Here is a 23,189-nt window from a genome sequence, read left to right as displayed (position 1 = left end):
ATCTCTTCAGTTCAAATATAAGGAAGTCCTTGGTTTTATCAGAACTGATCATACTATGTGTGATGGTTACAGTTGGGAAGGTTTCCTGTAGACATCTCATTACCTTCCTGTTGGTGTGCCACGTTGGTCTTTGTCAATTTCATCACACAAGGATGCTGGTTTGGCCAGGAGAGGCTAGGTAATGCCATGTAAGAAATGATACCAAAAATCTCTCTGGCTGCAACAACAATGTTCATCACAGAAAATGTCCATCGCATCTCTGTTCCACATCACCTTCACTCTGGGACCTGTGCTGAAGGATCAGCCTCTATCTGGAATGATGCCGATCATTGTGGCAGGGAGAAAGAGTACATAGGGAAGCCCATACTGGCTTTTGAAGTCTTTAGTGGAAAAGTAATAGCTCAAATGGTCTTATCTAAGTTCACTGAGAGAGAATCCTCACATAGGGAAGGACAGCCAGTACTGCTGAGTCAGTCACATCTGTCCCTTTAAAATACCCTACCCATTTATGTCTGTCAAATCGATTTATTGTTGAAGATCTTAGGGCCCAAGGACTATGTTTTCATTACCTTTTTTAGTCAAAAAAAGATTTGATGTATTATAGTGGACCAGTGTGATGTTTTCTCCAGTACTGAGATAGTGGAGTTGTCTTCAGACCATATTTTGACAGTGAAGGAGGAACATATTTGAGGCAAGAGACTGTGACCTGCTATGAACCTGTGCTGATGGGAACTTCTTTTGATCTTCTTCCTGATGGTATTGAAAATAATGCACTTACCAGATCAACTGGTACATGCCAGTAGTGCGAAGGCCATGCTGGTTTGTTCTACTGAAGACATCACACATGGGGTCACAGCCGCAGTTGGGGCCTCCGCATGGTTAAGCTTATGGTCTTCTCGAATCATCTGCCACAATCTCCTGGGTTTACACAGGGGCTCCACTGGGCATCCTTTAAATTTTTGAGAGTGGTATTAATCTCTGATTAGCCACCTGGCATTTGGTATAGCTTCTGATTTACAATCTTGGCTAAAAAATAGGGGACTCTTACAAGGGTTTAGCCATTGCTATCATGATGAATCTTACTTTGCGGTCAGGGATCTCTTGGGAGAATTATACGGCCATTATGAGTATGCATCCTAGTTATGCACTCATAGACTAGGAATATGGTAAAAGATGAATCCCTGGAACTATTGGACCAACTGTGATGTGGACATGGGCTGAGACTCTAGTCATAGCCTGCCTTTGCCTGTCTCCATTTTAACAAATGGGTCATGCTGACAATTTATTTCCCTTGGTGTCACCAGTCAAATCCTGTACACAACAGTGCTCAAAAAAACTGGCTATTTTCCTTTCCCTAGTTTGTTTCATATAGTAAGTGGATGTATATTGCTTTGAGGAAAGATTTTGGAAATCCTAATCATATATGCTTTCTGTAGTGTTGCATGGTCCTCTTTTAAGGGATTCCAGATTGCCCTTCAATTGATAGGCTCTGGAATTAAAAATTGGCTCAGGTCTGGAAAATGGAAGAGGGATCATGATTTTCCAATGCAGCAGCTGCCCTTCAGCTCTTAACCATTTTTTGTTTATATAAATTAAGCTATGTCCTTTTTGACTGCTCAATTATCTTATCTTTAGGAACCCCATGGTCTTTTAGCTCCTTGTTGCCATGCTAGCTTCTGCCTATTATAGTTATAATATCTGTCTTGCCTCTGATGAATAAGTACAATATCTGGCCTCTGATGTTTCAGAATACCACCATCCATGTTTCCCTTAGACAGTAGGGAGATCTGTTCCATAGCAACACGTACTACCATCGACCTTGGCTACAGAGGACAGACACTACTGAGATTCTCAGCGATGCCAGTGTTCCCCTCATTAATGCATTCTTTATTGACTTAGTGAAGTCAGTGTTGTTTTTTCTCACTCCCTCAGGATCATACAGCTTGTAGGTTCTCTGGTCTCACATAATAATACTTTTGTTCGCCCACTGCTCTGAGCCTACTGACCCCTTTTTTTAATACCTTGCAAATATGATTCTGGTACCTTCATAATATTTAGCGTAGGTCATCAACATGTCCAACAACCTGTAGGTAATTGTTTCAGCAGCATGTGAGGACCATCTTCAGGTGTATGTAACCACCCCACAATTTATATGCTAAAGCAGTGTTTTTCCAAAGTGAATCCACATCAGAATTCCTTGGAAGACTTGTTAGAACACAAGTGGCTGAACACTATGCCAGAGTTTTTGATTTAGAAGGTTTTGGATGGAACCTAAAAATTTACATCTCTAACGAAAGCCCAGGTGACACTGATGCTGCTGGTCCAGGCAAGATACTCCAAGGACCATTTGGCTAGAACACAGGGTAAAGTTATCACTCAGCCTTGTATTCTCTCTATTGCCCAAGCCCAAATATACTCAGGGTTAAAGGCTGTCTTCTTCACATGCTTTGCAATGTTGGTGGCACAGATGGGTAGTGTTTGATAAAGTTTAGATAAAGAAGAACATATGATAAACATGTTTTAGTATGTATTTTTGCTTGTTTATTTAAAATGGAGTTATGTTAATGTAAAATACTTTGCTGTCCCAACAATTCCTCAGTTATTATCCTTAGAATAGATAAGTGACAATGGGAAACGCTGTCCATTTCAGTAATCCCCAAGGTCTTTCCTGATTGCACTCTGACTGGCTTCTACATTTAAAAGAGATTAGGCCTCTGATAGGCATTATAACAATTTATATGTTAAAAGTATAAACCACAGAAGGTCATTTTCCAAATGAAAATTGTTTTATAAATTCAATTTTAAATATGTTTAAGTCACTGAATGTATTCCAAGATAATAAAATGAGCCAAAATAGAGATTTTGAAGAAAACTGACAGTGAAAAATTTCCTGTCCAATTAATGTTCAGATTTGGTTCTTCACCCCAGCTTACCATTCCTTCCTCATAAGTCAGCTTGTCTAGGTACAGGCTACCAAGATCAACTGTTGTGAATTTCAGATGTTCAGCAAGCTGTCAGATGCTGCTTAGACGTTTCCAAGGAAACAGCTTTACTTATCAGCAGTTGTCTCCACAGACTTTAAATACATGATTTCCTGGATACAGAAGCAATCAACTAGAGTACCTGTACCACTGAAAAGCCCACAGATCTTATTTTAACTACACTATAGATGAAAATAAAGGTATTTCACAATCTTAATTTGAAAGATAGGTCCAACAAAAAATTATATAATCGAGATTCCTACATTTTCAATACACATGAAGGACTTGTGTATAGAACTCTTAAAACATTGACTAATCTAGTCTAGGTGCAGTATTTGAATTTTATAGCTTTCTCCTGCATCATGGCATTATTATATGCAATATTTTTTTTAAAAAAATTATGTTTGAAACTGTACATAATATTTTAATCTGTATAGCTGATCCCATATGTATACTAACTCCAATACCATGTCAAACCTGGGAGCATGATTCCTGAATCTTGAATTTTAGTAAAATTTTAGAGCCTATGTTCCTATGTCCATATGGAAGAAAATTAAGTGTATTCAGAGAAATGTTCACTGAATTAAATGCACTCCTCTGACAGTGTAAGGACACTCATCACAGTTCCACAAGTCTGCAATAAGCATATTTATCTGGCAGCAAATCTGGCCAACAACAGCCAGCACCCCCTACAAGGTTTCACGTGCGATCTAGTTCTCTTTGAATCCACTGCGACTGTGTGTACAGATATCTCCCAAAGAACTGAGACTAAACTTTCAGAAAATGCGCTTTGGTCTATTATTGATTGGTTAACCTTTAAAATAACCTTTTGTCTTAGAGGTTTTATCATTTCTTTACCTTTTCTTTGCCAGGGAATGCACTAATAAGCAAGGCAAAAGGGCAGGGAAAGCAAATGGTACCAGTTTGGGAAGACAGTTTTAGACTAGTTTTTTTTCCCTTTTCATTTGGGCCTAATTTGTCTAATATTCTTAATGTGTTTGGGTCATATCAAGGAAAAATATGCTTAAATTTATGATTTCCTTAAGTTTACAAAACAGTTAGAAAATTAAACCTCTTAATATATGAGAAATTGAACATTAAATAGAAATTTATAGCTAAAAGCTACACTGCTTGATTCAGGGAAGAATAGCTATGAGTCAGAGTCAGAAAATGCTTCATGAAAGGAGAAAGATCCAAGCTGGGCCTTGAAAAATATATAGGGTATTTTTAGTATATAAGTACAATTATGGAATATATTAAAAATTGCAAGACTTACAAGGCATGCTAATACCTCTTTAAAAATGAATGTTTTTTTCTAGAAATTTATTCAAAAGAAATCATTGGAAAGGTGAACAAAGATGTGTGTACATGTTAGTTCATGACATCTTCATTTTAATCCATTTAATCGAGACTCAGTAGGGGATTTATAATAATCAAATTCTAATATCATTCAATTGCCATATCAGGCAGTAATTAAAAAGATATTATAAACCTTTATCTTTATGTATTGCATAAAACTAAGAGGTTATGGAGAAGCATGATTCATTTGCTAGTATTTCTATGGCCTTTTAAAGCTTTATTTTTATAATAATAGTAACAATTATTAGTATTACTATTACTACTGCTAGTCTTTGGGGCTCCCATGCTATAAGCATGGGGTGTCATATTTCACACATACTATTTTTGTAAGTCTCACAAGCACACTGAGATTAATAATATTTCATAGAGGAGTAACTTGAGAAGTTAAGCAACTCACCCAAGTTCACATGGCTATTTGCTTACAGAGGTGGATTCAAACATAGGATTGCTTGGGTATATCAATCTATCTTACAAGTTAATATTGTTCGATCTTTTTGAAAACTTTATTACTTTCATTGTCTCATTTAATTATGACAGCAATTCTATAAGACTAAACAAATGTTATCATTTATCCATGGACAAATATTATTAATTGTTATTTTTACGCATGTTCTTTTCTATGTAGAGCAACATTAGATTTTGTAACACTCTGTACTTTCTTCTTGTTCACCCCCATTCCTCTCTGTGGAGATTGCAGAGTTTGGGAAAGGATCTGGGTGGAAATAGCAACTTGAGCAACTCAGATGCCTTTGGACAAAGGCATTCAATTCCTCTTCAACATGCTGGAAGACTTATAGGGGCAGGCGACCTTATAGAGAGGCTCCCGGTTGTCTAGTGTTGCCTAGGATGGAGTGGTTAATTCTGAGGCAGTTTCAGGATGCCATTGTTGCTTTATACTTAAGTCATATTTGTAATATTTTATCATGAATAAAAACTGCTATTTTTAAAAATAAATTAATTTATTTAAATTAGTTTCAAGTATACAGTACATTGGTTAGACATCTATAATGTTCATAAAATGATCTCCTCAATTGCTCCCTCCCTCCCTTGGCCCTCCACTTAGCCATCATATTAGTGCTAACTACATTCCCTGTTCCATGCTCCCCCTGCCTAACTATCAAATGCTAATTCGTACTTTTTTAATCCGTCACCCCATTCTCCCAGCCTCCTAACCCTACCTCCTCTGTGCCTGCCACCAAATAGTCCACTATATTTCTGAGTCTGTTTTTGATTAGTTTGTTCTTTTTGTTCTTCAGATGTCGCATGTAAGTAAAATTATATGATATCTATCTTCTTCTATCTGACTTATTTTACTTAGCATAATAACCTCTAGGTCCATCTATGTTGTTGTAAATGGTAGGATTTTATTTTTTTTAATGGCTGAGTAATATTCCATTGTATATATGAACCATAATTTCTTTATCCAATCACCTGTTGATGGGCATTTAGGTTGCTTCTATATTTTGGCTATTGTAAATTGTGCTGGCATGAATATTGGAGTGCTCAGATCTTTATGAATTATTGTTTTTTTTTCCTTTAAATACCCAGAAGTGCAATTGCTGAGTCAAAAGGTATATCTATTCTTAATTTCTTGTTAGAAACATTACTTAATTCAGTCAATCAGAAAGTAGTACTTTAAAACATTTTATATGCTATAATTGGCTTAGTGTTTACATTTGGGCTTTGGAACAATGCTGCGTGCGCGCGCGCACACGTGTGTGTTAAGGGCACGACATGAAATACATTCTTTTAAACATTTTGGAATGTACAATAGAGGAATGTTACCTGTAATCACAATGTTGTACATCAGATCTCTAGAATTCGTTCATCTTATATGACTGAAACTCTATACCGATTGAACAGCGACTCCCCATTTCTCTTTTCCTGAGCCCCTGGCAACTACCACACTATTCTCTGTTTCCAGAAGCTTGACTATTTTAGATACCTCATATAAGTGAATCATGCATTTTCTCTCCTTTAACTGGCTTATTTCATGTAACATAATGTTCTTCAGGTTTATCCACATTGCCTATGACAGGATTTCTTTCTTTTTTTAAGACTCCATAGTATCTTATCGAATATATCTACCACATTCTCATCATCTACTTGTCAATGGGTATTTAAGTTGTTACCATATCTTGACTATTGTGAATAGCGCTGCAATGAACATGAGAGTACAATATTGCTTCAAGATTCCAATTTCAGTTCTTTTGTCTATATACCCAGAAGTGAGATAGCTAGACCATGTTGTAGGTATATTTTTAAATTTTAAGAAATCTCCGTACTATTTTCATAGTGGCTGCACCATTTTATATACCCACCAACATTGTACAAGTGGCGTTAATTTCTCCATATCCTTGCCAACACTTTTATTATTGTTGTTATTATTATTATTTTAATAACAGCCATTCTATTGGCATAAGGCGATGTCTCATTGTGGTTTTGATTTGCATTTCCCTGATGATTAGTCATGTTGAATATCTTTTCATATACCTGTTTGCCATTTTATGACTTCTTGGAGAAATGTTCATTAAAATCCTTCATTCATTTTTATAATAGGGTTATTTGTTTCTTTACTTTTTTTTTTAAGTTGTAGGAGTTCCTTAAAACTTTTCAATATTAATTCTTTATCCAACACATGGTTTTTAAATATTTCTCTAATTCTATAGAATAAGTTTTTACTCTATTGATTATCTCCTCTGCTGCACAGAAGCATTTTAGTTTAATGTAATCTCTCTTGTCTATTTTTGCTTTTTTGTTTATGCTTTTGTTGTCATATCCAAGAAATAACCAAGACCAATGTCATGAAGAATTTTCCTGTTTTCTTCTAAGAGGTTTTACAATTTTAGGTTTTATGTTTGAATCTGTAATCCATTTTGAGTTGATTTTTGTGTATGGTGTCATATAAGAGTTTAATTTCTTTCTTTTATATGTGGATATTCAATTCTCTGAACATGATTTGTTGAATAGACTATCCTTTCCCCACTGTGTATTCTTGGTATCCTTGTTGATTAGTGTATCATATATGCATGGGTTTATTTCTGGACTTTATTCTGTTCCATTGGTCTATATAGCTGTTTTCATGCCAGTATCATATAGTTTTAATTACTGTAGCTTTGTAATATATTTTGACATCATAAATATGATGCCTCTATCTCTGTTCCTCTTGTTTAAGACTGCTTTGGCTATTTGGGGTCTTTTGTGTTTCTATATGAATTTTAGGATTATTTTTTCTATTTCTGTGAAGAGTGGCATTGGAATTTTGATAGGGAATGTATTGAATCTATAGATTGATTTGGGTAGTATGAACTTTCAAAAAATATTGTCTTCCAATTCATGACAGGAGATGGCTTTTAATTTATTCTCTTCTTTAATTTCTTTCATCAATGTTTTATTAATTTCAGTAATTTAGTTTTTATATCTTTGGTTAAACTTATTATTAAGTATTTTAATCTTTTTGGTGCTATTATAAATGGGATTGTTTTCTCAATTTCCTGTTCAGATAGAGTTGATTGCTAGGGTAAAGAAACACAACTGATTTTCGGACAATGATTTTGTATCTTGCAACTTTACTGTCAGTTATGTTAGCATTCTGAGTGATGTAAGACAGAAATCTGTCCTTCAGGTAGTACACCAAAAGGTTGAGACTTTGGATGTCCTCTCTTTCCCTTCTATGAGAGAAGCCTCAGGTTCTGTACCTTCTCCAAGTTTATCAGACCTATGATAACTGCAGCAACCTTTTTCAGCTCTGAGCTTTGCCAGCTTGGAGGAGGGGCTGATGTAAGTAAAGTGAAATTGCCCTTCTTACTCATTTCAATGTTCCTGTTCTTGGTTTTGGCCTTGTCTGGAATATTACAACTTCTCAATTGGTTTCTGGACTTCTCAGAAAGGTATTTTGGTCTGAATATCATTGTTAAGTCAGTGTTTCTATTTGGGAAGGAGGGCTGGAACCTCTTATTTCACTATCTTCCTCACAGAAATAGCTGATGATGCCTGTGCTTGTATCCATTCTCTGTTACTTAAGTCACTCTGTGACTTGAATCAATTCCCCCAATCTCTCTGAGCTTCACATTTTTTATCTGTGAAATGGAGGTAGAAGTCACATCTACCAATAGGCTTTGTGAGGATTTAATGAGTTTATATCTGGTAGGCCATTAAGAAGATGATAGGGTTATGGTAAAAATCTTGATAAATGTTGGCTATTATTATTACTTTATTATTATTATTTTTATATTCTGGGATGATGATATCTCTGAATTTAATTACCACCCATAAACTGACTCTTAAATTACATCTTTAACTTGACATTACTACTTTTGTCCTCCAGATTTGCTTACTTAACATCACTTCCAAGCTTGATAGTTTGGAAGTTACACTTATGACGGTCCCCTGAAACTTGCTTCTCTTTCAGTGTTGTTTATATTAAGGAATGGCATAATCATCCACCTATTTGTACCAGCTAGAAACATAGATGTCACCCTTGATATCCTTTTCATTTAATTGCCACATTTGTCCTTCATCAAGTCTTATTAGTTTTACCTTCCGAACAATTTTCATATTTTTCTGTTTTCTGACTGCAACATCATTACTTTGGTATAAGCCACACCTTACCTGAACTATCGCACTAATTTCCTAAAGCTCTTTGCATTTACTCTTTCTACATAGCCCATTTATTCTGTGAACAGAACTCAGAGTGGTGGGAAGGCATATCTAATCACGCTGCCTACCTAATGAAAACTCTTTGAGGACTACCTGTTCTTATGATAAGACTTCAATACAATATGACATTTTTGCTTCAATATTTCTGCACAGTGTTCATGTTGTTCTCTTCACCTGGAATCTTTTCCCTCCCTCACCCAGGCACATCTATAAATCTTTCGGGTCTTAGCTTAAATGTAATTTCCACAGGAAAATTTCCCCTGATACCCTGTCTATCCTTAGGATTATTTTTTTCTATTTCTGTGAAAAATACCATTGGGATCTGTATTGAATCTGTAGATTCAGTATATTAATATTCTCAGTATATCTTATGTTTACTTCTAAAATCACTTATCGTTTTTAATAAAACAATTAATTATACACTTATTGGTTTAATGTTATTGTTATAAATGCTTTTCCAGACAGAAGGTAAGTTCTAGGAGGGCAGGGATTATGTCTATCTTATTCATACTGTCTTCAGCATTACATGATGCCTAGCAAAGATACTGCTCCTAATAAACATTTGTTGAATGACTAGAAGAATGGATGATGTGATATCAGAAGTGATTTTTGAAAAACATGTGAGAGTTAGCCATATGACTGAGGATGGAGTGGGTAGCAGGGAATACTGGAAGTAAGGGGGCACCAGAAAGAGAAATCAAGAGGTAGGAAGATGACAATGGCAAGAAGTATAAAGAAGTAATGGAAACCATTCATTAAGAGGTAATAAAAAGATACATAAATTTTATTCTGAATATAGTTGGAAACTACAAAAGCATTTAATTAGCTAAGTACTTGGATTGGATTTGGGCTTTGGCATAAAATACTCAGCAGAAATCTAGAGAATAGATAAGGAGAAATAAATTTTGGGATAAGAACACCAGTTAGTAATTCATTAGACTCATTGACTTGAGAAATGCTAGCATACTGAATTAAAGCAGTTGTGTAGAGATGGGAAGAGATTAATTTTGAAGAAATGGCATAATCATCCACCTACTTGTACATGAATTCTAAGATATTAAAGGGGTTTAAACTTAGAGGACTTCATCACCAGTTGGATTTGGAAAATAGATAAGAGGGGTTATGAAGTAGTTCTTGTCTTATACTTCCACAACTGGACAGATGGTACTGGAATTCATAAAGAGAGCAGATGAGATATGAGAGAGAAATTTAGTAATGGTGGTAACATTGTGATTTATTTTTGCCTTTGTATTGTTGTGTTTGAGACATGTGAGAAATATCAGTGGAGTTGCCTAGTAATGAGGACAGGAGGCAGCTGATGCCATAGAAGTAATTGTGCTTATGCAAGGAGCAGTGTAGAACTTCATTTGAAGACACCTTTGAGTACTCAGTAAACACTCTTAGTCCTAGATGCACACACATATAGATAAAAAATTTTTGAACACAGTTTTAGGGTATTCACAGATATCCTGAAGATCATTTTTTCTTTTTCTCTTTCTTTCTTTCTTTCTTTCTTTCTTTCTTTCTTTCTTTCTTTCTTTCTTTCTTTCTTTCTTTCTTTCTTTCTTTCTTTCTTTCTTTCTTTCTTTCTTTCTTCTCTGCTCTCTCTCTCTCCCTTTCTTTCTTTTTGCTTAAAAATGAGGAGAAATTGGAGGAAATGAAGTATAAAGAAGTGAACAAACAGGGTAAGACCCAAAAGGATACAGAAATGGGTTGAGCAGAGAACTGAGGGAGAATAAATAAAGAATTGTGTCAGAGAAAACAAGAAAGAAGAGAATTTTTAAAAGAAATGAGCAATAAGGAGTGTTCAGAAGTTTTAGGAATGTAGAGCGATAAGATTGAATGTTATAGTTTCAGTGATATTGAAAGATGGAAGCCCAGTAGACTCTAAAATTAATGGAAATTGAGGAAGTAAAACCAACTGTACAATACTCTTTTCCAGAAACTTGATGTTATGGAAGAAGAGAGCTAAAGCAATAGCCTGAGAAGGGATAGGTTCAAGGCAAAGTTTTTTATTTTATTTTTAAATTGTTGTATAATAAATATGATTTTGTATTAAGGGCATAGAGGCATTAAAAAGTTATTTAAGAACTATTTGGGGATTTTTTTTTTTAATTTAGAAGAGAAGGCATAAAAGATTCTGACAATGGAGTTCAAATATCTGATCTATAATTTGTGGGAGAGTCGGCAACTAAGTGCTGCCCTATTGTGCAGAATAGGTTCCAACAGGATCCCTCTAAGGCAGCAGTTGCATTGTCATAGGAAGCGCAGAAACACAGATTGGTGACAGCTTGTTATAGATAGTGTAAAGGGAAGTCCTAATTAGTGGGAAATTGAACTGTGTGAACACCAATGTCTCTTTTACCTGTGGGATGCCATGGTTCTTTTTTCAGGAAATCCTGGGGAGAATCAGAAGAACTTTTATCCTGTTTGAGAAAATTGGTGTTCTAAATTCAGAAAGGCGAGCTGCACTGTGAGCAGTATTTGAATAGTTTTGGGTTGATATGCCATGGGAACTATCTGTCAGATCTAGTTACAAAAAACATGTGATGCATTAGATTTAATCAAAGGCGATATGTCAGCTTCTGCCTGGGGAGTTTGCTAATGATGATGTGTTATTTTTTTTCTTTGAAGCCATCTGGGATCAAATTTGGGGATCATAAAATGATATTTTCTACATTTACCTTAACTTTTAAAAATAAGTAATTATTTTCACACTTGCCCTCCTTTCCTGTACAAAGTATGGAAATATTCAAGATATGATTGGCACTAAGTCTTAGAATGGTTCTCTATATGTACAAGAAGTCATGATATATTCACAACTTAAATCCTGAAGAATATTCTAGAAAACCCCAAGAATTTAATTTTATCATAAAAAATTTCAGAATGTGAGATTGCTAATGTAACACTAAGTATAAGTCTAAAGCCTTGTTTCTTTTAGAAAAAAGTACTGAAATACCACTATTGAACACATTTCAATGAACTTGACAGAGTAGAATTATTAAATATTCCAAATCAGAGTTTAAAAATTAAGTGACTCTAAGTAGCAGACTTCATTATATCAAAAAAGAGAGAGTGTACTGTATTCCCACTTTTATTTTATGTATTTGTGTGTCTGGGTATATATGGGTCTTGCAAAATAGCTCCTAATGCCCAACATCATAAAGGAAGGACACCAAACAGAAAGAGGCCTTTTCAGTCCCCATTTGGTGATGGAGAAGTGAATTTGGTCACCAGATGATGATGTCACATATCAGTTAGATATGCTCGGTGCAAGTATCTCTAACTCTGGACTTCATAAGAATAATAAACAGATTTTTTAATAAAAACTAAAATTATATAATGGTACAAATTATTTCATATGACTACTGAGTGCTTTTGATATTAAATCACTCCCTGCCCACTAATTCAATAAGTGAAGCCCATGTTCAGAAGTAGTTAGATTAGCATTGTGGGCCTTTGCCTTTCAATGAACTGGTTCTGTTTATCTCTCCCATCTTTTTTGTATTTATTTATGTAGCATTGTGTACCCCAAGATTCATATGTTGAAGTCTAAATTAACAGCACCTAAGAATATAAGAGATAATTAAAGTTAAATGAGGTCATTGGCATGGGTCATAATTCAATATGACTATTGTACTTATAAGAAGAGGAGGATACAGACACACACTGAGAAAAAACTATGTAAAGATAAAGGGTCATTTACAAGGACATCAAGCCAAGGAAAAAACATCCCAATGAAACCAAAGCTGTGGATACCTTGATTATGGACTTCTAAACTCCATAAATTTTAGGAAATAAATTTCTGCTGTTTAAGCCACCGAGTCTATGGTACTTTGCTACGATTGATCTAACAAACTAATATAGATACCAATTATATGTTATATATTGCACTATCATTCAGTATAGTGCATCTCAAACTTTAATGTGCACTAGAATTACCCAGATGCTTGTTCAAGTAGGGGTTCCTGAGCCCCGCCATCAGAGTTTCTGATTTGAGTTTGGAGTAGGGCCCACGAATTTACATTTTCAATCATTTTTCAGGTGATGTGATGCTCCCAGTGGGACCATACTTTGGGGAGTAGCACTGTCTTAGTAAATGCAAATGCCTTTCAGAGAGTAACAAATAATCCTCATCATTGATTTAGTCGCTGATGGTTAATTCTTCAGGAATTCTATAATTCCATTGTTAAAGATATCGCATTCTTGAAATTAGAGACAGAGGGAGTGCTTACATGGTAGAAACAAACAAAAGCTACAAAAGAAGGCGTTTATTGCTGGAGAGCCAGTGAATGAATTTATTAGATTGCTTTTCCAAAGTTGTGGGAGCTAGGGAAAAGCTGGGGCATGGGACTGCAGGGAGATCCCGAAGGTGCAGAAGACTCCGAGAATGAGGGCACAAAACTGCTAAATAAGTATGTCAGTGACTTCAAAGAACTTAAGATCAACAATTTTATTACTACAATAATAATTCTAACAGATAACTTTCAACCCGGTAGATTGAAAAAAGGCAGGCAATTTGAACTTTAATCACTGCCCTTGTGCTCAGTGGCTGTTTGGGTGCATTATTTAACCTTTAGAGTAAAAGTCTTCTTTTTCATGTAAGATGTAGGCAGACAGGATAATTCGAGCTGCTTCTTAACATTTTTGAGATTTCTGAGTGTAGCAGCCTAATGAAAGTGCCTAATGCCCACTCACTCTAAGATTTTTTTTTTTTTTTTTTTGAGGCTCAAAATTTGGGAGGCTTATGAGCTGATGGGAGCATGAGATTCTCATAATTACCTTTCAAAGGTGACTGTGAAGAGTAAATGAGGTTATGTATTTTTTTGAAGTATAGCTGTTATATAATATTACATTAGTTATATCAGTTTTAGGTATATAATATAGTGATTAGACATTTTTTATACCTTACAATATAATATCCTACTAATTCTAGTTACCATCTATCACTGTGCAAACTTGTCATAATATTATTGACTATATTCCTTCCCCTTCACCTTCTTTACCCACCCTCCTATCCCTTCCCCTCTGGCAACCATCCCTTAATCTCTGTTTCTATGAGTCTATTTTTGTTTTGTTTTCTTTATTAATTTGTTTTGTCTTGTTTTATATTCCATGAATAAGTAAAACCACATAAGATTTGTTTTTCCTGTTTGACTTGTTTCACTTAACATAATACCCTCTAGGTCCATCTATGTTGTAAATGTTAAGATTTCACTCTTTTTTATTGCTCTGTAATAGTTCATTCTATATATGTACCATATCTTCTTTATCCGTTGGTCTATTGATGGACACTTAGGTTGTTTCCATATCTTGGCTATTGTAAATAATGCTGCAATGAACTTTTTAAATTTGTGATTTCATTTTCATCAGATAAATATCCAGAAGTGCAATCCCTGGGTCGTATGGTAGATCTATTTTTAATTTTTTCAAGAACTGTCTACTGTTTTCCATAGTGATTGCACCAGTGCACAGAGCTTTACAAACTACCAAGCTATATGAATTAATATAAATTTATGATTCAGGAGTTTTGGCTGGATTGTTATTTGGAATTTGGGGGAGTTTTGATGGGTAAGATTTAAGAGCAGTGATTTGTGTAGCACTATGTTGGTTAATGTGACTTTGACACCCCTTCCTGTGCTTGCAAGAAATGGAGAGAAGTAAACATTAGAGATTTAATTTAACAGACTTCTAGGGAAACTTTTTCCTCACTGACTGAAAATAAACTAATGTTCATATTTACATTAATTTATATTATGTTAATTAATTCATTATTTACATTAACTTTTTCATTATTCACTCTTTCACCAAATATTTAGAGCTTGTACTGTGTGTCAGTCTTGAGTCATGTACAAGGGATGGACATGAGGCAGGCATGTTTTCTATTCACAGGATGCTTACAAGTCTGGAGAAAGTGAGGCTTAAAGAGCACTTGAAGAAAATTATGGCATTTTACTAAAAAAAACACTTGTCTCTTAGGATTTGCTATAACCCTTTACTCCCACTAAAATATGGTATGGTTTCTAAAAGAAGATGGAGTTATTTGGAGCAAGAGAGTAAGATGATCAGCATTTGGGTGTGTGCATAATACAGAATAATTATATATATTAGACTAATTGTAGTAACTGAGTAGGCACTACAATTAATCTTATCTAAATGCAAACTGGAAAGTATCTCTTTATTCAGAGGCTTAACTAAGTAAGTCTGCCTCTTCACAGTGAAGTCACAGCAATTATCTGGAAAATAAAGACCCCCAAACAGCCTAGCCCAAACAATCTGAACACTTGAGTAATTTAGTTTTGAAAAAGTATGTTTCAACAGTAACAGAATTGGACATTTACATGGCACAGAAAACTTAAAATACACAGAATTGAAATACTGTGAATCAACCAACTGGAGCCTACGTCTGTATTAATTCTGTTTTACTTTCCTTATCTTATGATATTTTTTTATTTTGGGGGCCTCAGTGATCAGGAAGAGACTGCACTTCCCAAGGCTACCGAATTTCTTGAAAAAAAAAAAAATGGCCTGCCTGTGAGCATACTTTTGATATGCAAACAAACCAATCCAAAGCCCACACTCTGAACCATTTCCTCTATCTGACTTCAGTACTCCAGAAGGCAATATTTCTCTGCCCTGATCATCCCAAGGCCAGGCGCCAGACAACTAGGGACCACCTCCAAAGCCCAGACTCCTCAGAAATGATTAAAACTAACCAAACCTAAGCTAAGCTTCTTACCCTGTCTCACCCATTCCTACCCACAGAAGCCACAATAAAGGCTCTTGTTTGTGCTTTACCCTGATTTCTTCTTCATACTGATTGATCCTGGTGCTTTTCCATGTGGCCCTGAATGGTATAGAATGCCCTCTCCTCCTGGGAATTATAAAGAACAAACTCTTTTCAATGGCAATTTCCTCCTGATCTGCTGGCCTCACCATATCTGAAAAAGCAAAAAAACCCAAAAAAACAACCCCCCCCCCCCAAATCCTGGGTACATTTTAAAACAAACTCATCGGATTTCAGGAGTGGCCTCAGGAGAAAGTCAAAAGTAAGAGTGAGTTAGAAACACCTTTGGCCAAGTACAGAAAACTGAACAGGGAGTGACTGATCAAATAAGAACTGTCTGATAACAGAATAGAGGTGACAGAGAGGAAAGCTACATGCAGATGATAAATAATCATGAAGATGAAAACCAGGCCTACTCCGGTATCCATCTATGGCCCAAATCTGATAGCTGCAAAAATCATCAAACTGCATATCGCTCAATCAAATCATAAAGTACTTTTTTTGATCAGCCCTTCTGAATTCTGAGTGAATTAACTGATAATACAGACCTACAAAGAAAAATTGATAACAGGCACCCAGTATGCACAATGCACAACTGCCTGTGGGAGTGCAGCTGTTAGGACAGTAGCTCAGTCCCCTGTATTCTCACATGTACCTGCCATACGATGGGCCCAGTATAGTTTTAATACCATCACCACTGATGACCGTTTTATACTTAACAACTATGCTACGATGTAAATACAATAATTACTCCTCTCAACAGACGAGGAAACTAAGGTACAGAGAGAGTAAATAACTTGCTTCCATATACACAAATGTAGGTACATGGCAGAAACTCATTATGAACTGAAGCATTCTGATTTGTTTCCTTCAACCCTGAAACTCTACTGTCTCCTCCTTCCTTCCATCTAGCTGATTCTCAAATTTGAAATCCCAGTGTGTCCTGTGAAAATTTCCCTCTGCCCATTCCTTTGTGATTTATAACACTTAAAGGTTTCTTCTATCATAGCCTGTCTCAGCAATGGCTTAAACAGATACAATTTATTTGCCTCATATGACTAGGAGGAGGTTACAGAGTTATTCGAGGATATTGTCAGGAAGCTTTTTTTTTTTTTTTTTTTTTTTCATATTTGTGTTCTGCCATCCATAAACGGAGAATTTAACCATCAGGCTTTTTGCCTCACAGTTGCACCATGGCTGCTACACTTCCTGGTCTCTATTCCATACTCTTGAGAAGGGGGATAGACAAAGGGGCAAGGAGCTAAGTTATATATTCTGGAGAGATTATGAATCTTTGTTTAGGAATCAATAACCTCTCCATAAACTTCTGCCTTTATCTCGCTGACAGCACTATATTGCATGATTATCATACTTTGATGGGTATCAAAATCACCTGGGAATCTTGGTAAAAATACAGAGGTATGGGTCTTAAATTACTTCAACACACCTAGGCCTTTATGTTCTTTATTAGTTCTTCAGGTGACTAATACAAACCAATGTTTGCCCTGTTCTAGGGCAGATGTCCACTAATTCCCAAAACATACAGGTATTTTTTCTTCTTTAAAAATGACTTGGTTATTCTTGCCTTTTGCTTTTTAAATTAATTTTAAAAACCTACTTGTCAGTTTTACATGATTTCTGTCTAGAATTAATTGGAGTAACATTAAATCTATAGATTATTTTATAAAATCTTGTCTAAAATTTCTTTTTTCTTCTTTGCATGATCCTATACAAATTGGTTTCTGCCTCACCACTCTATTGGAGAAGATATTAATTATAGCTCTTGTTAACCACCATGGTTTACATTTGCATTGTAAAATATGCATTTGAGAAGTAGTAGAAAACAAAAAAAATTGCATGGAGTGGAAGATACTCTGTATATTTTATATCAGCGTGTGTTGTTTTTGAGAATTGTGTTGCTAAAGAAGTTGGAGACTGATTAAGAGAACTTTGACCCTCAAATTCATCTTTCCCACAGGTGCTAATAAAAACTAAAATTTTCATATGCTTTGAGAATATATCACTATTCATTCGGATTTATCTTCAAAACTCCAGAGTGAATAAAGTGCTTAAGTTCCATCAGGGAAAATGTTCTCACTTCATCGATTTCCAGAAAAAAGCCAATAGTAGTATTGATTGACTTGACATTTCTTTTGCTTCTAAAGAAGCAAAAGAAATTGTGCTTACAACCAGAATGATGAGGAAAAAAAATACCACCCCTACCTCTGTGTGTTTTTGCACGGAGATTAGAAAACACATTAACTAGATAGGAAGATTAGTTTTCTTGAACTATATACTCAATTTCACAAATTCTCACAGGTAATGGCAAGGTGGTCACCATTTGCCATCAGTTACTGGCATCTCCATTGAGTTTGGAGCAATTTTCGGGCTCTGATCCCTTTCCTGGAACCAGTGGTGAAGCTGGTATAAGAGGTAATAAAAATAGGTGGAGAAAACACCTATATTTCTTCATTTTTTTCTTCCGTTCTCTTCTTTTTAAGCATTTTGCATGCTGACCAAGAGGTTGAAATATGTATAAAACAATTTAGTAGTTTAATCTGTTTAAATTTCAGCTCTGTCATTTATGAGTCATAGTATCTTAAGATAGTTGTTAAAACATGTACCTCATTATAATAAAAATGAAATGATAATAATAAGTTCTTTGAATGGTTTTTATAAATGCTAAATTAGTAAATATACACGAAGAGTCTTAGCATTGGGCAAAAACAGTTTTTCAAATGGGGTTTGCGATTATTTAGTATGAAATCCATAGGGAGCAGTAACCCGCTTAAAAACATGCAGATGGAATAGAAAATACCAGGGCGTGTCACATTAATGAAGGTATGTATCAGATAGTCGAAAAATTTTGCTTCAGTTTCTAATATATATACACACACCCACACATATATACCAGGTCATGAAAAATGTGTTACTTACTATGGATTGAAGTAAAAGAAGTTTGAAGAACACTGGCAGGAGACAAAGTATATAGTCAATAAATATTAACTCCTTTCTTTTCCTTTTTTTATTTTACTTTTACCAGTCTTATATACTAGGATTTGGTCAAAATAAGTACAGTTGACTCCTGGAGTTTATGAGAGTATGACAGAGCCCCATGAACATACAGCCACTGCTGCCAGACGCCCAGAACATAAGTGATATAAATGGAGCCTCAGCAATTACAATTTACCGCATGTCATGGATCATCAGATATACTTGCAGATAATGAAAAACTCAGTGAAATTCCAAATTTCCATAAGCTATCAACATGAAGTTTATATTTGTTGCAAATCTAATTTTCAAATAGTCATATTAGGCTTCATGTGAGTCATTTAATGCTTCCTAAACTTAAAGGTTCACATTTGTCATATGGAAATAATATTATTTTTTTGATGAGCCCCAAATGAGTTAAAAGGTGCAAAGTATTTAGCATATAATAATCATTTCATAGATGTTAGCTATTGTCTCAGGTCAGGGGCACAAGGAAAACAGACCTTGAGAGGCAGGAGGGGTTTTGGGAAATAATGTCAGGAATTTCACCTATAAGCAAACGAGAAAGGCACATCTGGGCAGAGGAAGTCACTCATAAGTGTGGTTGCAACAGTGGCCCCTGGGGACCTTGGGTACTGATATAGCTTTTCAGATCATCTTGAATTGAGGAACAGGATTCAGACCTCTTTTACCTCTGCACCAAACAGAGGTATCTTGGGAAGATAACTCTCTTTTTTTGAGGGAAAACCCCAGAAAGTAATTCAGTGGAGATAAATCAGCAGTCAACTCTCCCAGCAGCTCTGGCTCTGGGGGTGAGCATGTTCAGTCCTGGGGGAGCTGGGGAGCCACCACATCACCCACCATAGCTCATCCAGCTAGCACTTGGATCCACTTGTTTCACACAGAAAGTTCATCCCATCTTGGATCAAGGCCTCCACATTCTGGGTGAGAGTATTCATCCAAATATACAAGAGAAAGGTTAGGAGATAAACTACAGCCCTCACCACTACAACTGTCTCAAAGGGAGAACTTACACTCCTCATCTCGCTCCTCTACCACACATTCCAGAGCGCCCTCACCCTCAGATTGCTCCTCTCCTGGTCTAGGTGGCATACCTGGTGGGCAATCCAGATCTTTATCCCTCGTGTCCATGCTCATATTCAGCCATGGCTTTTTTCTTTGCTCATTTACCATTAAGACAGGGTGGGGAAATGCCAAGGAACACCCTGTGGCCACTTGGGTGCTAAATGTATTCTTTCCTGCCTTAATGTGACAGCCTTTTTCTGACGATTAGAATTCCAGCCCTGCCCAAATATGGTGACACCTTTCCTTGGCTTCTGGTCTTTTGTCACAAACAACTTGAAGTGACCTGGCAGAAACTGTAGCTTAAAATTTAATGGGACCCTTACTTTATTCTTTGGTGGGAATTTTCCCTTCCAAAAACCAGAACCTTTAGATACACAGTGCGAGGGTATGGAAGTGGGAAGCACAAACACTACTGGGCGACCAGGTCCCTCAGACACACAGAGGCTAACATTGTAGGACACGAAGCACAGATTCCTCAAATGGGTCTTTGGAGTGATTGTGAGTGAGGCCATTTTTATTTCTACCTCTTGGTTCCCAGATGCATGTATTCTACAGACAAGGGACATAGCAGCAGCACCCATAATAGACATCAATTTAATGTATATAGGGTATCCCGGAGTGTATATAATGTGCTCTGTCATCCTTGCAAGTTATCATCCCAATCCAATGTCCCAGCACTGCCTTCGAATGACCATGTCATTGCTTATCAAGCCAGCTGCTGCTCGTTAGCATGGTACATACTAGGACCGGTGCGTCTTATTACTATGTGTTCACAGCATTGCCTGCTTTTCTGTAAAGTGGTTTCCTTGGAGATATTCTATGGCATTCTATGTCAGTGGACCAAACCCTGTAAGGTTCTTGGATAATAATGGTGCAAGCCAAGTCCATGTGAGCTCCTCATAGTTACTGGCTACTGTGGTTGAAGGCTTCCCTTAGAATGAAGCCAATGCAGAGAAAAGCAAAACAGAGAAATGGAGAGAGAAACATTTCTGATGACATTATTTGAGTGCTTGTTTTTCTAGGACCTGAAATAAGATCTCCCTGACTTTTCAGCCAAAGGAGCTCATAAATTGCCATTATTATTATTTGAGTTGGGCTTCTGTCACTTGCTTCCAAATGAATTCTGATGGAGCCGCCAACTTGCTTTCATGGATGCTTATACATTCACTGTTTTACAAAGTTAATACCATAAATCAGGACTTATTCTTCCTCAAGAGTCATTTTCTCTCTTTAGACTGACTTTGTATGTCTGTAATTTGATACATGTTTTGATTATTTTATAGTTCAAAATCTCAAAAACATGTTTCCAAGTTCTCATAGGTCTCACAATATTTCCCGATGAGCATATCAAGTACCATGGTCTATGAGAGACAGGAGGTAGGAATGTGGAGAACCCAAAATATCAAAATTTATTGAGCAATTATTGTGTGTCAAACACTATTGTAAGTACCTTTGTAATTACTGAAGTTCCTTTTTATTGTAACCCTGTGAGGTTGGTATGAGTTTTCCCATTTTTTCGTTGAGGAAACAGGATGAGAGAAGTTAGGTAACTTGCTTTAGGTCACTCAACTAATACATAGAAGAATCATGGACTCAAAACATGTAGCACTGATTGTACTGACAGTGAGTCGAGAGATATGAGATCAGCGTAGGAATCAAAAAACCCTCCTGGAGGAGTGGGAGCAAAACCTCTGATCTCCTTTTTTACTGTTTCACAGCCTGTAGTGAAACAATGATCTGATGTTCTGAAGGCATCCTTCAACTTCCTTGAAGTGTTGTAGATGTGTGAAAATTTATTTTCAATGTTTCTCAAACATACATTGGTACATGATTTTTATGTCAAAGGAATTATTTGATACTTGCTTTTAAAATATTGTCCTGACTTAGGTTTTTGTTATAGTCACTATCATCATAATAACACAGCTAAACCTGTCCTAGACCCTTCCAGACATGTCTCTCTCTATCTCTGGCATGCTAATAGCGGAGGGTATCTTGGCTCAGAGTATCCACCCTTGAGCTCATGTAAGCAATGCCATCAAGTCACGTCAGACCCTTCTGTGAGAGTCCAGGCACTTTCTTCAAAGCACCTCCCTTCCAATAGTCCCTGAAAATCATAGACAATTTCACCTCTTATATTTAATTCCCCAGATGCCAGTTTCTAATTGTATGTGCAAGGTTATTTTTAAAAATTTTTCTGAGCCCTTGATTGAAAGTATTTAAAGAACTTTCTAGGGACCATGTAAGCTCAGGGCCAAATAAACCCATGGAGCATTTCATTCCAAGTTCTGCATTTATATCGAGTCTAGGTCAAGAATGAGTGACAGCAACAACTTTAGCACCCCTGGAGAGAGGGACTAATTCCATTTCTGGACCTAGTCAATTTGATTTTGTCTTTCGAGACTTTAGGAAGAAGTCTCAGAGAGTCACAGCACTGCTTAGAAGGTGCCATGGCTTTGCGGAATGAGACCATGTTTTAGAGTCAGAGCTGTCTAGGGACATGTCCTGCCTCTGCCTCAGACTGTGTGACTTGAGGGAGAACATTTCACCTCTATTTAACTTAGTTTCCTCATCTATAAAACTGGAATACTAATATAGGCTCTCCAGGGGTTGTTGTGAGGAGCTAGACACACACACACACACACACACACACACACACACACATGCGCTCACCGTTCACAATGTGCCAAGTACTGTTTAAAACACTTCACAAATATTAAATCCTTTAATACCCATTATCATTTATAAAGGAGGAAATATTAATATCCTATCTTACATGTGAGAAAACTGAGGCTCAGAGCAGTTAAGTAATTTATCCAGTATCACACAGCTAATAAATAGTAGAACTGAGTTTCAAGTTTAAGCAGTCTGGTTTCAGAGTCTATGCTTGCTATAGACTGAGGTCCTCGGGTGGTGATTAGGTTATGAGGGTGGCATCCTCATAAATAGGATGCGTGCCTTATAAAAGAGAACCCAGAGAGTTCCTCACTCTCCTACCATGTGATGGTACAGTGAAAAGACAGTGGTCTACGAAAGAGGAAGAGGACTCCTACCAGACACCAAATCTGCTGGTGCTTTGATCCTGGACTTCTCAGTCTCTAGCATTGTGAGAAATAAATTTCTGTTGTTTTTCAGCCACCCCAACTATGGTATACCATTATAGTAGCCTGATCAGACTAACGGGATTTTAAGTTCAGGCAGTCTGGTTCCAGAATCCATACTCTTAACTGTTATGCTTCCTCAAATGGTAGCTATTTTTATAATCTAGTTTTAAAATGTTCAATACAATGACTATATGTTGCAAGATGTGGGTGGGTGTGCATTGCTTC

The 23,189-nt window shown here is 36.3% G+C and overlaps 1 long non-coding RNA gene across 2 annotated transcripts in view; it reads right to left on the bottom strand.

Annotated features, from left to right (window-relative positions):
* Positions 1–800: 800 nt before the first annotated feature.
* Positions 801–23,189, bottom strand: part of LOC118608654 — a 252,106-nt gene continuing 229,717 nt past the window's right edge. For both annotated transcript variants that reach the window (XR_004953062.1, XR_004953061.1), the window contains exon 4: positions 801–949. This is a non-coding gene — a long non-coding RNA (uncharacterized LOC118608654). The remainder of the gene's footprint in view (positions 950–23,189) is intronic.

The sequence above is a fragment of the Rousettus aegyptiacus genome, unplaced genomic scaffold (assembly GCF_014176215.1).
Source record: "Rousettus aegyptiacus isolate mRouAeg1 unplaced genomic scaffold, mRouAeg1.p scaffold_m13_p_10, whole genome shotgun sequence".
Taxonomy (NCBI): domain Eukaryota; kingdom Metazoa; phylum Chordata; class Mammalia; order Chiroptera; family Pteropodidae; genus Rousettus; species Rousettus aegyptiacus.
The sequence above is the reverse complement of the archived record's forward strand: the minus strand, read 5'-3'. Positions and strand labels throughout refer to the sequence as shown.